The sequence below is a fragment of the Acinonyx jubatus genome, chromosome B1, assembly GCF_027475565.1.
Source record: "Acinonyx jubatus isolate Ajub_Pintada_27869175 chromosome B1, VMU_Ajub_asm_v1.0, whole genome shotgun sequence".
In the NCBI taxonomy this organism is placed as follows: Eukaryota; Metazoa; Chordata; class Mammalia; order Carnivora; family Felidae; genus Acinonyx; species Acinonyx jubatus.
In genome coordinates, this window is record NC_069382.1 from 20,077,920 (window position 1) to 20,092,156 (window position 14,237).

The 14,237-nt window shown below is 41.0% G+C and overlaps 1 protein-coding gene across 5 annotated transcripts in view; it reads left to right on the top strand.

Annotated features, from left to right (window-relative positions):
- Positions 1–14,237, top strand: part of MTUS1 (microtubule associated scaffold protein 1) — a 175,438-nt gene that overhangs the window by 74,213 nt on the left and 86,988 nt on the right. The gene's annotated exons all lie outside the window — the stretch shown is intronic.

Here is a 14,237-nt window from a genome sequence, read left to right on the forward strand (position 1 = left end):
AGAGAGTGAGCACAAGCAGGGAACGGGTAGAGAGAGAGGGGAGGGGGCAGAGGATCCAAAGTGGGCTCTGCGCTGACAGCAGCCAGCCTAATATGGGGCTCAAACTCACAAACTGCAAGACCACGGACCAAGCCAAAGTTGGACGCCACCCAGGTACCCCCAGGTGTAAGTTATTTTTATATTTTTCATTGCTCAGCACAGTGTACCTATTATACAACAGATATTTAAAAATGTTGTCTGGCCTTATTTGAATGGAGACTTATGTGAAGCACTGTGTCCGCAGTGAAGGGAACACCACTCACTTGGCCGAAGGGCAGATTGGAGAATAGTGATGACATTTGAACTGGCCTTGGAATGTGCCTGTAGAAGTTTTCCAGGCATGGAAAGAAAGTTGCTGGTATTCCCAAGGGTGGGAATACCCTGTGGTATTGCAAGTGGAGCCCTATGAAAGGGTATGATGTGTTTGGAAACATTGAGGGCAGGATCCACATGTCTGGAGTCGATTGAGTGTTGAGGTAAGTGATGGTGTCCCGAGGATGTTTGAGGCAGGTCAGTTCTCTCATCGTTGAGGCACAAACTTACAAGAGTCGTACCAGTGTGTGGGAATAAGAAACAGTGAAAATGCTAAAAACGTTTTGGAGAAAGGGGGTCTGGTAAACTTCCGTTGGTGGGGAAGAGTCTCTTGTGTCTCTGCCGCTTTCTTGTTGGGTGACCATGAAGCGAGATAGGGAACAGAGTAGCAAGAAGTGGTTAACAGGAGGACAGTGATGGGTTTAGTTCGGACCATGCTGAATTTGAAGAGATCAAGAAGCACCTCAAAGGACGTAGGGATGTTGGAAGGTTAAAACAGTGCAAATGTGTAGTAGAGGGTAAGGAAACCTATGGGAAAAGAGCCGATAAAGGTAAGAGCATCAGTAATGGCTGACAGTCAGATGATAAAAGCGTCAGAAAGCATCCAGAGCACCCGTAACTAAGGTAGCCTTAGAAATAAAGGGAAGGCAGCAGTGTGTAGGGATAGACACAATTGGAGATTAAGTAGGGAATTTTAAGAGTCAAGTGTCAGAGTAGTAGCCGTGGGTGATGGGCTGGACAGCTCCCCCCCCAACTTTTTTTTTTTTTTTTTTTGGCAGCTCACTTTTATGAGGTGAGGGGATTTCTTTGACGTGAGTGTGCGCAAATTCTGTTGAGTTGCTTATTTTTGTAACCTTAGAACAGGAAATAAGATGATCTTCAGTTTTGCGTCTCAGTGACCTCATGGCTCAAAGTAATTCTCCTGTGAACCTTGGCTTCTAATGAGCCGGGATGCTCACCACGTGCCTTTTTCCATCGTGGTTAGGAGCTCTGTGCCGGGTGAGTTCAGTCACCTCACCACCAGATAAATACATTTGTTGACGGACCCGTGAGGACCCTTGTTCATCTTCTTTGTATGGTAGCTGGGGAAGGGACACGACCCTTCTCAGTCTTGAATTTATTACACCTTCACTTGCGGGACGCATGTTCCTAGGCCTGTGACTACGGGAGTTATTTTTGTTAAATCCCCATGTGAAGCAGCAGAAATCTTGTAAACACACTTGCAGAGGCAGGTACTGACAGTATTACCACGAGCCCTGTGCTTCTGAGCAATTCAAGTCCTCGTGAGAACCTCACTTTGTGGCAAGTTCTTGTTTCTCTGTCAGATGACCGCCCTCTTAATATCTGTCGTGTTTTTGTTGTGACTCACCTGTACTCCCGTGACTATATTTTTGAGTTCACTCTGGAGCAAATGGTGATGGCTACATAGAGTGGTTTGTGTCATACTAATAGAATATTGCCTTGACTAACTCAAGAATATGGACTATTAAAGTCACATTTTGCAATATATAAATGTAGAGGGCTACTGAAATTTTGTGTTCTGGAAGATAATTCATTCACTTGACCCTTTGGAAGTATACACTGTGCAAGCTGTACTGCAGACCCAGAGCAGTTATGGGATAAGAAAGACTTGGTGCTTGCCTTCAAGCTATTACCAGTCAAGTAGGGGAGGTGGTGGGTTTGTCCCTCATCACATCTGTCCTTAGGATATTTTAAAGGAAAACAAGAGCTGTAGGATTTCAGAAGAGGATACGATTAACAGTACCAAAGTTTGCTGAAACTCTTTTTTGCTGTAATCTAGGTAATTCTATACTGTGATCGAGGTACACCTTTGCAAATGTGTGTGTCAGTCTTGGTTTGGTATTGATGCTTTGTTTGATGTTTGCCATCGAGACCTTGGAAATACAATAAGGAGGCTACATCTGGATTGAGGTAATTTTTAGGGCTTAGCTGGTATACTAGGGAGTAGAAATGATAGGACAGTCAGCTAGGGTTCAGAGTGTGGAATGTAGAGATTGTGGACCGAGTCAGTAAAGATAAACGGGAATACAGAGAAGGGAAGTTGGGCAATTAGGACATGATACACTGGTGTTCAGGCAGTCAGCAGGCAGAAGAGGTCCAGACAGAGCCCAGGTCTGTGCATGCCAGGAAAGGAAAGGAAGAAACATTGTAAACCGTATCTCTCGTGCATCTTGGATTTAACCAGTGCATTTGGATAGCTCATCAGTTTTCCACTGCCTTTTTCCCAGTAGACTTTTAAAATTATATCACTTTTTGGGGCGCCTGGGTGGCTCAGGTGGTTGAGCATCTGACTTCGGCTTAGGTCGTGATCTCCTGGTTCAGGAGTTCGAGCCCCACATCGGGCTCTGTGCTGACAGCTCAGAGCTTGGAGCCTGCTTCGGATTCTGTGTCTCTCTCTGTCGCTACCCTGCTCACGCCCTGTCTCTCTCTCTCTCAGAAATGAATAAATGTTAAAATAAATAAATAAATAAATAAATAAATAAATAAATAAATAAAAAGTATAACACTTTTAGTGAAAAGTGGAAAGGAAAGAAAAATCACCCTTAATCTCATTAATGCCAGATAGGTTTTAACGTCAGAATTGATAACTATTCAATGCCTTTTCTTTTGACATATTCTCATGTGCACATGGTAACATATATTTCATAGGTGCAAGCAATTCCTACTGTTTCAGAAATCCTCTACCTAACAGTCAGTAGGCACTTACTTAATTGAATTTTCTTTTTCACTTAGAAGGTATAGTGCCTATTTCCTTAGCTTCTTAAATTCTTACTCTTCAATAACATGATTTTAAACGGCCTTATAATACTGCATCGATGGAACGTGCTGCAATATATTTCTTCAGACTTTGAACATGACGTTGTTTCAGGGTTTTTGTTCTGTTTTTTTAGTGAATGAAACGATTTCACGCTGAAGAACTTTATACATAGTAAGAGAGCTAGTCAGATAAATTCCTTGGATGCATTCCTTTAGATGGAATCACAGGGTGTGAGCACTTTAAGACTGGTTGCACGTTGCCAAATTGCCCTTGAGAAACAGCCTACAAGTCGGTGCTCCCTCTCTGAGTACGTAAGAGCATTTTCCGACACTCTTGCCAGTATTTTGACCTTTCTAACACGATTTCTAAATATTTACTCTTTCAGAAAGTGCAAATGGTATCTTACTTTAATTGGCATAAACTTGGCACTGAAATATTTATTGAATAAATGTAGATTCAGTGATCAAAGTGCTGAGGTACAGAAGTGAATACAGGATCGAAACATGCCCTCCTTGAAGTTACATGCTGGTGGGAGAGACGGGTAATATGTAAATAAAAGTAGATAGGATGCTTGATAATGAAAGTACTAAAGGGGGAGGGGAAATACTAATGCAGAGAAGGGGAATATGAAATGGTGGGTGTTACTTTTGTGTGAGAGAGAAAGAAATGTTGGTTAGTGTGACCAGGGAGAGGTGGCTTTTGAGTAAAGGCCAGGGGGTGTCAGTCCTAGGAGTATCTGGAGGAAAACCGTGCTAGTCAGAGTGAACAGTAAGTGGAGACACTGAGGTGGCTCTAATGTGCTCTAGGAAAGCAAGGAAAGAAGGAAGGAAAAGTTGAAACAGAAGTGAAACAGGTAGTGGAGAACCAGATGTGGACAGTGTTAAAAATCCTAAGGACTTTGGCTTTTAACCAAAGTGACTTAAATTTTTTTATTTTTTAATGAAATTTTTTTAAGTTTATTTACTTAGAGATTGAGAGAGAGAGAGAGAGAGAGAGAGAGAGAGAGAGAGAGAAAGAGAGAGAGAGTCCCAAGCAGGCTCTGCACTGTTAGTGCAAGCCCAATGTGAGGCTCAAACTTCCGAAACGGGAGCTCACGACCTGAGCCAAAATTGAGAGTTGGACGCTCAACTGATTAAGCCACCGAGGCACCCCCAAAGCGACTTAAATTTTGATAAGATCACTCTGATACCTGTATAGAGAGTATATAGAATGGGGGTGAGGGCTGCATCCAGAGATCAGTGAGAAGGTATTGCTACAGTCATGGCAAGAGATTATGGCTTCTTGGACCATGGTCATGGCAGTGAGGGCTGGTCAGATTCTAGATGAGCATGTTGAAAGTGAAGCTGACAGCATTTGCTTAGAGGAGGTGAGAGCAAAAGAGTGGAGTCAGGTGACTACACGTTTTGGGTGTGAACAATGGGGAAGGATAATGGTGCCATCCACTGAGATGGAGATGGGTGATGGGGGCACAGATGTTGGTAGATAGTTATCAAGAACTCAGCTATAGAGATACTTAGTTGAGATGAATAATCTGTAAGTGAAGATGTTGAGAGAAAAGTGGGATACATGAGTCTAGAGTGCATAGATTTCTGGTCTAGGGATATAAATTTGGGATTCATCAACATGTAGATAGTATTTAAAGCCACTAGACTGGATTAGATCACCAAGACGGTAAGTGTGGAAGAGAATAATAGGTCAAGGGCACTACTGGGAAGCTCCCTGGAGTACTCCAAAGTACCTCTGGGGCATTCTTAAATTTTAAAGGGCTAGGGAGATAAGGAGGAATTAGAGAGGAGACCAAGAAGAAACAGCCAGGAAGGTAGGAGAGAAGTCCGTCAGGAGTGGTGTTCCAGAAGCCAAGTAAAGAAAACTGTTCAAAAAGGAAGGAAGAATCAACTGCCATCAGATGCTGAGAGAGAGAGAGCATGGTAGTTAAGAATACCATCTGGTTTAAACCCGAGGTTGTGTGTTTATTTAACAGGAAGTCTAGATGTAGGTAGGTCTACGTTTGGTGGCTTGGTAAGGTCCTCTTTCTGCCTTTCTACTCTTCCTGACTCAACATGTTGTTCTGTCAGGGACTTTTCAGTTAAAATATGGTGGCCAAGAGTTCCAAGTATCTAGTCGTCTTGCTGCTGTATAAAAAGGCTGAAAGTGAAGGATGGCTTCCCGGAGTAGAGACTTACTCCCCACATGCGTGTCTACCTCCATCAGGGAGGAAAAGTCCTACTCAGCACCTCACACCCCCTCCCCTGCCCCCCTAGCACTCCTGTCTTGAAGTCTTACTGGCACAGACTGAGTTGCATGGTCACCCTAACCTCAAGAAAGATTAGGAACGCAAGTATTAGGCTGTAAGCCTTTCTTCAGCATGTGAGTGATGGAATCAGGGATTATGGATGACGGGGAGCCAGGAAAGACGCTAGACACATTAAGTTTCAACAGTTTTAAAAATTGTATTGTTGATTTTTATTTACTGTTAGAACTTTTGCTCTCCTATGTTTTGAGGCAAATGATTCTTTGTTGACTGGATGTTGTTCATTGTTACTGTCCTGTGTTTTATTATTTGCCTTTTTATTTTGTATATGGTGCCTTTGAAATTCTTGCATTTTTAATATGGTCAGATACATCTTTTCCTTTAATTTTTCCTAAGTTTTTATGCTTAACTTGGCCTTCTCTACCGCGATCAAAGAGATTAATCCGTATTTAGTTATGGTTAATTCGTCTGGTTTTGTTTTAAATCCTTTATAATCCAATTTTATTTTAATATTTTTTTCATGTTCATGTGTGTGTATGTTGAGACCAGTGGCTAATATTTAGCTATCGTGTAATAAGTGTTAGGTATTGTTCTAAGCATTTTAGAAATAAAAACTTAAAAGGCGCCTGGGTGGCTCAGTCGGTTAAGTGTCCGACTCTTGATTTCGGCTCAGGTCATGAGCTCATGGTTCATGAGTTTGAGCCCCATGTCAGGGCCTTGCCTGACAGTGTGAAGCCTGCTTGGGATTCTCTCTCTCTGTCTCTGCCCATCACGTGCACGCACTCTCTCTCTCAGAAGAAATAAACATTGAAAAAGAAATAGATAAAAACTTATTTAACCTTTAAAAGAATCTATGAAGTAAGTACCCCTGTTAATATGAGAAATCCAAGCTCAGAGAGGTTAAGTAACCTGTTCACAGCCAGCATGTCCTAAAGCTGGGCTCAAACCCTAAGCAGTCTGGCTCTAGATTGTCAACGTTTAACCCCTACGTCATACATGCAGCTTTTCAGATTTTAATTTTTTTAAGTCCAGTTGTTTTAACACCACAAAGAAATGTTTTAACTTATCTGAAAAATCTCTCTCTCCTATTCTGAATTGTTATTTTTCTGGGGTTTATACACCAGTTTATTCATCTGTAAATATAGTTTTATGCCAATAATAGACTATTTTTCTATTTTCTAATATCTTACAGTAATTAGCAGCACATCTTCCTTTCACTGTTTTTGTGATAAAGTATGTTACATTAAATTTACCATTTGAACCATTTTTAAGTGTGTGGTTCAGTGGCATTAAATCAGTTCACTTGGTTGTATGATAATTACACCATCCCATCTCCAGAACTTTTTACCTTCCCCAGCTGAACCTCTTTATCCATGAAACACTAACCACCTCTGCCCATCCCCCAGAATGGGGACCACCATGCTGGTGTCTGTCTTGGAATTTGACTATTCTAGGTACCTCTTGGAGTTTGATTCCTCTAGCTAAGAGGAATCATGCAGTGTTTGTACTTTTGTGAGCAGCTTATTGCACTTAGTATAACATCTTGATGTTTCATCCACGTTGGAGCCTGTGTCAGAATTTCTTTCCTTCTCAAGACTGAATAATACTTCATAGTATGGCCACATTTTATCTATTCATCTGCCAATGGATACCTTGGGTTGCTTCTACCTTTTGTTTATTATGAGTAACTTTCTGGACATGGGTGTATGAATACCTCTTGAACATCCTCCTTTCATTTATTTTGGGTGGGTGCCCCGAATGCCAGTTACATTTTTAATTCGGGGGGAACAGCCAGACCATTTTCCACAACAGCCGTGCCATTTTACTTTTCTACCAGCAGCGCACGGGATTCCAATTGCTTCACATCATAGCCACCGCTTGTCGTTTTCTGTTTTGTTTTTATAATAACGGTTCTAATAGGTGTGATGTGTCTCATTGTGGTTTTGATTTGCATGTCTCTAATGACTAATGATGTTGAGCACCTTTTCATGTGTTGTTGTGACCATTATATATTTTCTTTGGAGAAAGGTCTATTGCAGTACGTTAATATCTACATTCATATTGATGGGAAAATTTGGTCCTTTTGGGTTCAGTTAAAACGAACCTGCAGACACAGATTTGAGTAGAATTTATTTCTCCTATAACTTATTTTTTTATCCCTTTGAGTAGACTTGCTCTAATTTTGTAATAATTCCCAGCTACCGTAGATAATTAATGCAAAGATCACTTTCTCTATGTAGTTGTGCTAATAGAACCCGAGTTATAATTATAGCTATAGACATATTCTCATGTTTTGTATTTTAACTATGTCTCTTTCTTTGGCATTTTCTCTCCCTGACTAGTAGTTAATGAGCCTGCCTTTATTGATGTCTATTGTGTTTTATAAAATACAATAATTTATATTTGAAGCTATATATATTAATGGGTAGTTTGTATTTTCTGGAATGACCTCCATAGTTGTGTCATTGTCTCGTGAAACTTCCCACGTCCTCTAGCACTGACAAGTGCACTAGCTTCCTAAGTTCTCTGATTTCAAACTCATCCTGCTAGGTGGTTATGCAGCTGCCACCACTTGATCAAATTCCAGGTCAAATGCCAAGAAGTTGCAGTAGCCCACCCCCCTGCCCCCACTTCCCACCAAACCCTGCCCGTAATAGATGAGGTCTCTAAAGCTCTTAGCCTGGCATGTAATGCCATCCTTAACAGTAAACGGTCCATCTCTCCAGCCTCATTTTCTTTTTCTTCCCCATGATGTCTGTGCACCTAGTAAGCCATGCAAACCACAATCCTATTAGGAAAATTTTAATGACATACAATGTATTTTCTAATATTCCTAATTACTACTTAAAACATCTGGGTTGCCTGGGTGGCTCAGTCAGTTAGGCATCTGACTTTGGCTCAGGTCGTGATCTTGTGGTCTTTGAGTTTGGGCCCCACATCAGGCTCTGTGCTGACAGCTCAGAGCCTGAGGCCTGCTTCGGATTCTGTGTCCCCCTTTCTCTCTGCCTCTTCCCCACTCATACTCTGTCTCTCAAAAATGAATAAATGTTAAAAAAAAAAATCTGGTGGTAACTTCCATAGTAAGCTGTCAAGTGTTTCTATCACCCTGTACATGTGTGCTCTGCGATCACCTTACTTTGCAGTTACCTCAGTATGTGGGCAAGTAAATAGTTGAGTAACACAACCTCTCCTGTGAATCCACTGTCCAGATTTTTATTAAGATGATCTGTGTCTTCTAATATAGGTAATATAGTAGTCAAGGCTTTGCTTTTTGTTTTTTTTGTCAACTCGTTGAGACATCTTCAGAACCTTTAAATTTCATCAAATGTAGTGAACAGCAAGACATTTTTTTTCCATGCTGAATAATCTCGTGAAAAACACACTAAAGCTGAATTCATTCTAGTCTGGCTGAGAGTTCAGAGAGGAGAACTTGCTTTGACGGGTAGATGTTTCTGTGGCCTGGGAAACTGCTCTCATCACTTTGAAGGTGTTTTGCGAGTAGTGTGGGACCCACCTTCTTTCTCAGGCCTTTCCTTAGGGAACAGAGGAAGTCAGATTGGAGCTGAGAGATTACACTGCATACCTGTGAATGCCCTGGGAGCTTTCTCCTGGACAATGAGTCATTTAATATAAGTGTCAGAACAAAGGAGTACCATTCAGGAGTTTATTCTTTGGTATTAATTTCCAGTCCTAGGAACACACCATTATGGTATCATGAAGAAGTTTCTAGTACCACAGTTCTGTGTTTTCATCACAGCCTTATAAAAGCATCAACTAAGCCATTGATTGCTTTGTTGTTTTTTTCTTAGTAAATTTAAAAGATTTAAAGAATACCTATTGCTTGCAGAGGCACAGGAATCAAAATGATTAGAATCTACTTTCTTTAATGGTTGATACAATTTATCTTTCCTTGGTTTCTGTATGTTTTGAGCATCTTTTGTCTGGTTAAATATTTGGCTCCACTGACTTTAATAATTCTAGTTTTTATGATAAAATATACTTATCATAAAAAAATTCGCCTGAAGTAATAATAAGCATATAAAGTATGTAGGGAAAACTGCCCATTTCTGCCTCTTTCCTTCTTTTTTCCCTCTATCCCACTGTGCTATAAATTTTATAATAGTCTCATAAAATTCTGGAATTTTTCAATATGTAGGTTAGTATAAGCTTAAAAATAGGGTATTATTAATGTTTTTTTTTTCACTTAATCATTCTATTGGATTATTAGTTTTACAAGGCATTGCTTAATGATGTTCTGTTGTTAAATACAGTACATTTAATCAGATTTTCCAAGGTGGGTATCTAAGTAAACTGCTTGTTGATGAAGCTATATTTCAAATCCAATAGATGCTCTGTGTTACTAAGGCTAAATGCAAATGCTATTCCCTCCATGTTTCCCCTAGCCAAAAGATGGTAGTAATTACAAGGTCAAAAGAAATCTGTCATCTCTATGTAAGATTGTGCTAACAGCGTGAGCTTAAAATAAACCATGGAGGTCAGTAATATCTCTGTAGGTAGACCTTAAATCTTTATGATTTACATCTGAGATAAGTTAGATGCTGTGCAGTGAATGGGTAAATACCACCTCCTGGAACTAAAGAGCAGTCCTGTAAGGATTTCATTATTTAAGAATTTGGTGCTCAGGTTAGTCTCTCAGCCCAATATTTCCATGTCTTCCCTTTAATATTGGTTATGATGTGTGTGTGTGTGTGTGTGTGTGTGTGTGTGTGTGTTACTGCTTCTTTTTAAGAAGTCCAATTACAGATACTTTAGATCAACTTTGCTCTTAAGATAAACATTAGGACCATTGGTGAAATAGTTAAATACCTTTGTTTTATCCCCACTTTGTTACCATTGTTCTTGGGGAGCCCCCTCCGAGAAGAAGGAGCTCAATCTGACCTCCAGCCTGGTGCTTATTTTTTTAACCATGATGCTTGTGTTCTGTGACACGGTAGAGGGAACCCTGTGCTGGTGGTAAGTTACCTGCCTTCCAGGCCTCACTGTCGCTGCTTAAATGTGACCGAGTAAGCCATTTGACTACCCGAGTAGTATTGTCATCTGTGAACTGGGAACAGTAACGGCAATGCTCTGTTAGGATGATTATGAGTTCCGGAGGGCTAATCCTTTGGTAAAGGAGGCTTTGTTCCAGGACCCTTAATGCCCATTAGACAGACTAAGGGTAGAATGGGCAAGACCTTTGCTAGGGTTGCAGGTTGTCATTAGGCGGAGTGGGTGAGGCTAGGTAGAAGGGACCATGAGCCTCGTGAATGGGATAGGACAGGTCATGGGAATCACAGACTAGCCGGGGAAACTTGCTTCTGGTGCCAGGCTGCGTGTTGGAATCAGAAAGGGTACAGGTCTGTAGTAATTCTGAGCCACGCTGAAAAATGTCTGTGAACTTAGGATGCTGTCAGAAACAATGCTATGAAACATCCTTTCTGAAAAACAAGTTGATTTTCCAAACCTGTTGAGCCTGGACTGCACTGTGGCTGGAGCCCAGAAATTTTCATCTGTCACTTGCTCAACCTTGCTCATTGTTTGTGATGAGGAGGAGGACTCATCAAATGTTTGTGCTGTGATTTAGTAAATTCATATTCTAAAAATCTGTTCTTTCTGTACCTCCAGAGGCAAGTTAAACTGGTAGGTAAATGTAAATTTAAAAATCACATGAATGTTTGAATATCTATAACTTGCTAATTATTATAAGGACTATAAAAATGTTTCCTTTTATATAGTTAAGAGACTGAAGAATCTGTTAATATATACAAATTACAAACTAGTAAAAATTAAGTGTTTAATGTTTTAGTGTAGACGAGAGAAGGCATGATCAAAATTTACTCTTGGCCTTTGACTTTTTTTTTTTTTTTTTTGAGAGACCATGTGCAGGGGAGGGGGAGTAGGAAAGAGAGAATCTTAAGCAGGCTGTATGCCCATCTCATGACTGATTGTGAGATCATAACCTGAACTGAGATCAAGAGTAGGACCCTTAACCAACTGAGCCACCCAAGCACCCCTGAAAAAAGTTTGGTAGCTATTATTCTGGTCAGTACAATTCTACATTTATTTTTTTCCAGCTTGATTGAGTTATAATCGACAAGTAAATTTGTAAGCTCTTAAAATTGTACGTTGTGGTGATTTGATTTGATAAACATTGTAGAAGGATTTTCGGTATGGAGTTGATTAACATATCCCTCATGTCAGATATTTCTCTTTTTTTGGTGAGGACATTGCAGTTCTACTGTTAGCAAATTCCAATGATATAATTCAGTGTTCCCAACTAGAGTCACCACTGTACGTTAGATCCCCTGTCCTCATTCTTCTTACAGGTGGAAGTTTTCCCACTTCCACCAACCTCTCCTTATTTCCCACCTTACTCTTGGCCCCTAAATAAAAATTAATTCAGCAAATATTTGTTAAATTGCACTCCATGCTAGACACGTTGCTAGGTCCTGAGGGAGGGATCAGGTACCGTTCCTGTTCTCAGGGACCTTGGAGAGTAGTCTGAGAGCCCTACTGAAACAGATCCTGGGGCAGAAGCCAATGTTGGTATGGTAACGGAAGATGTGGCCCATGGCACAAACAGAACGGTGACCTGGAAGGAAAGGCTTTACAAAGCTCCGACTCTCAATAGCGCTTGTCATACATTTGTGTATTTTAACACATCTTTGTAAAATGGAGGTTGTGATTTGGTGTCTGAGTGGCAAGGATTTAAAGGTCAACTTTGTAGTCACCAGGCAAGATAGAGGACTACAAAGGAAAGGAGGCTAATTTGTTCACCACGATGGACATAAACAGAAGAAGAGAGTAAAAAGGCCTGGAGAAGTAAAAGTGTGTGTGTGTGTGTGTGTGTGTGTGTGTGTGTGTGTGTGTATGTATGTAGGTACAGGGATGGGGGCATGGCAAAGCACAATGGGGGACAAGTTTGTTGGAATCAACCCTAAGACTGCCATATAGGTCTTTATTATGAGACTTAAAAATAAGGTCATCCTATAGGTAATGAGGAGTCACAAATTGTAGATTTGATTATGACCTCTTTTCATGTTCAGGAGTTCAACATGATGGAGTTGGAAAGGACAGAAGGACAGGACTTTAGGAACCTATACAGTTGTTACAGCAAAATAGGAGGGAGGCAGTGAGGATTTGTAGGATTTGGATTGAGAGGAAGAAGACCTCTTTGAAAAGAAGTGATGTGCCTCATGAATTAGAATAGTACCTCCCAGTGGAGCCCCTGTGTGGTTCAGTCATTTGAGCACCTGACTCTTGGTTTTGGCTCAGGTCATGACCCTGGGTCTGTGGGATCAGACCCCGCATCCGGCTCCGTGCTGAACACAAAGCCTGTTTAAGATAGTCTCTCTCTCTTTCCCTCTCTCTCTCCTCCTCCTCCTCTATTTCTGCCCCCTCTTCCCTGCTCATGCACTCACGCACACTATCTAAAAAGAAAAAAAAGTCGATCCTGGTGACGGAGAGAAAACTACATTAATTGTAGCAGAGGACACAACAAATGTAAAAGAATAGTGCGTGAAGATTAGTAACGGGAAACCTGGCTAACATGGAATCAGGAGGCTCAGCAGGGGGAGCTCTCATGCCTCACCACCACTTTTTCAGCAGCAATCCCAGCAAAAGAGACTAAACTTGCAAGTGGATACTACTTCATTATCTCAGCTGGAGGAAGGAAGGCTCCCTCCCCTCTCCCCGCAGCAACAGCCCAGCCAATGAGGGCCAGTCACAACTCAGCGAGTGAGAAGCCACTCTACTCCCAGCTCCCAGTTAACTCCATGGACCTTCTCATTTATGACAGCCTTCCCAAATTCTCACCGTCCTCTATAGAAGAGCATGCCTCTCCTATGTTCCACAGACTTCCTTGTGGCGTGGCCGTAGCTTGCAGGTCTCAAATTGCGATTCTCTGCCATTCCCGAATAAACTCGTCTTTTGCTAAGAAAATAAATGACATTTTGATTTTTATGGTTAACAAGTGCAAGGATGAAGCTGGAGATAGGAGGGCTTTCATGTGAGTGACTTTAAATGACAGATCTCCTTTTTCTCTATGAAAATGAAATCTTAACGAGCAATAAAGCAGTGGGCATTATTTCCCAGACATACTGTCTCACTCACTGTGGTGCTGTTAGGAATACATGACATGGCCGTTTTTACGTAAGGTCTTGTTCAGCTCTGCATGTTTTTGTTAGGTAATACTACTAGCATTGAGAGTCTTCATGCTAGATTATATGGGGATCTGGGGAAAAAAGAACAATCCCAATGCTTTGAGCCTGGGAAAAAGGAAAATGGAAGATACAGTTAGCCTAAGTAGGGAGGAGGGTATCTAAATGTCCAGATTGAAACATTCAGTAAGGAATTTAAAATGCAAGTGGCATTGGAATTTAGGAGGAGGATAGACTGCAGGTGGGAACCTGGGATCCATCCATACAGGCAACGGTTAGAGTAAAGTAAACGAAGAAGACTGAGAGGTGGGTTCGATGAGAGTTGTAAAGATTGAACTTAGGAAATGCCCATAAACCGGTAGCAGGTATGAATATCAGCATAGTGTAGTCTCATATGTGCCAGAGGATATGAAGCATACATGTTTCATTCATAAGTGGAAACACTTTTGCTGAAAGAAAGAGAAGTTTGGAGTGAAGACCCCGCAAGTTTGGCAAATAAGCAGTAAAAGTGGAGATGAAGAAAAGGATAACAGAGCACCCCCTGGTGGTAGGCATTAGGCATTTTTTAAATAAATTTTTTCTGTCCTCAAATTGAAGTTTTCTTTGTGTTTTGGTTTTTAAATTTTCATTTGTTTTTTAATACAGTAGCCTAGTGTGTGAATGGGTGAATTTGTTTAATTTCTAATCAGTGGAATGG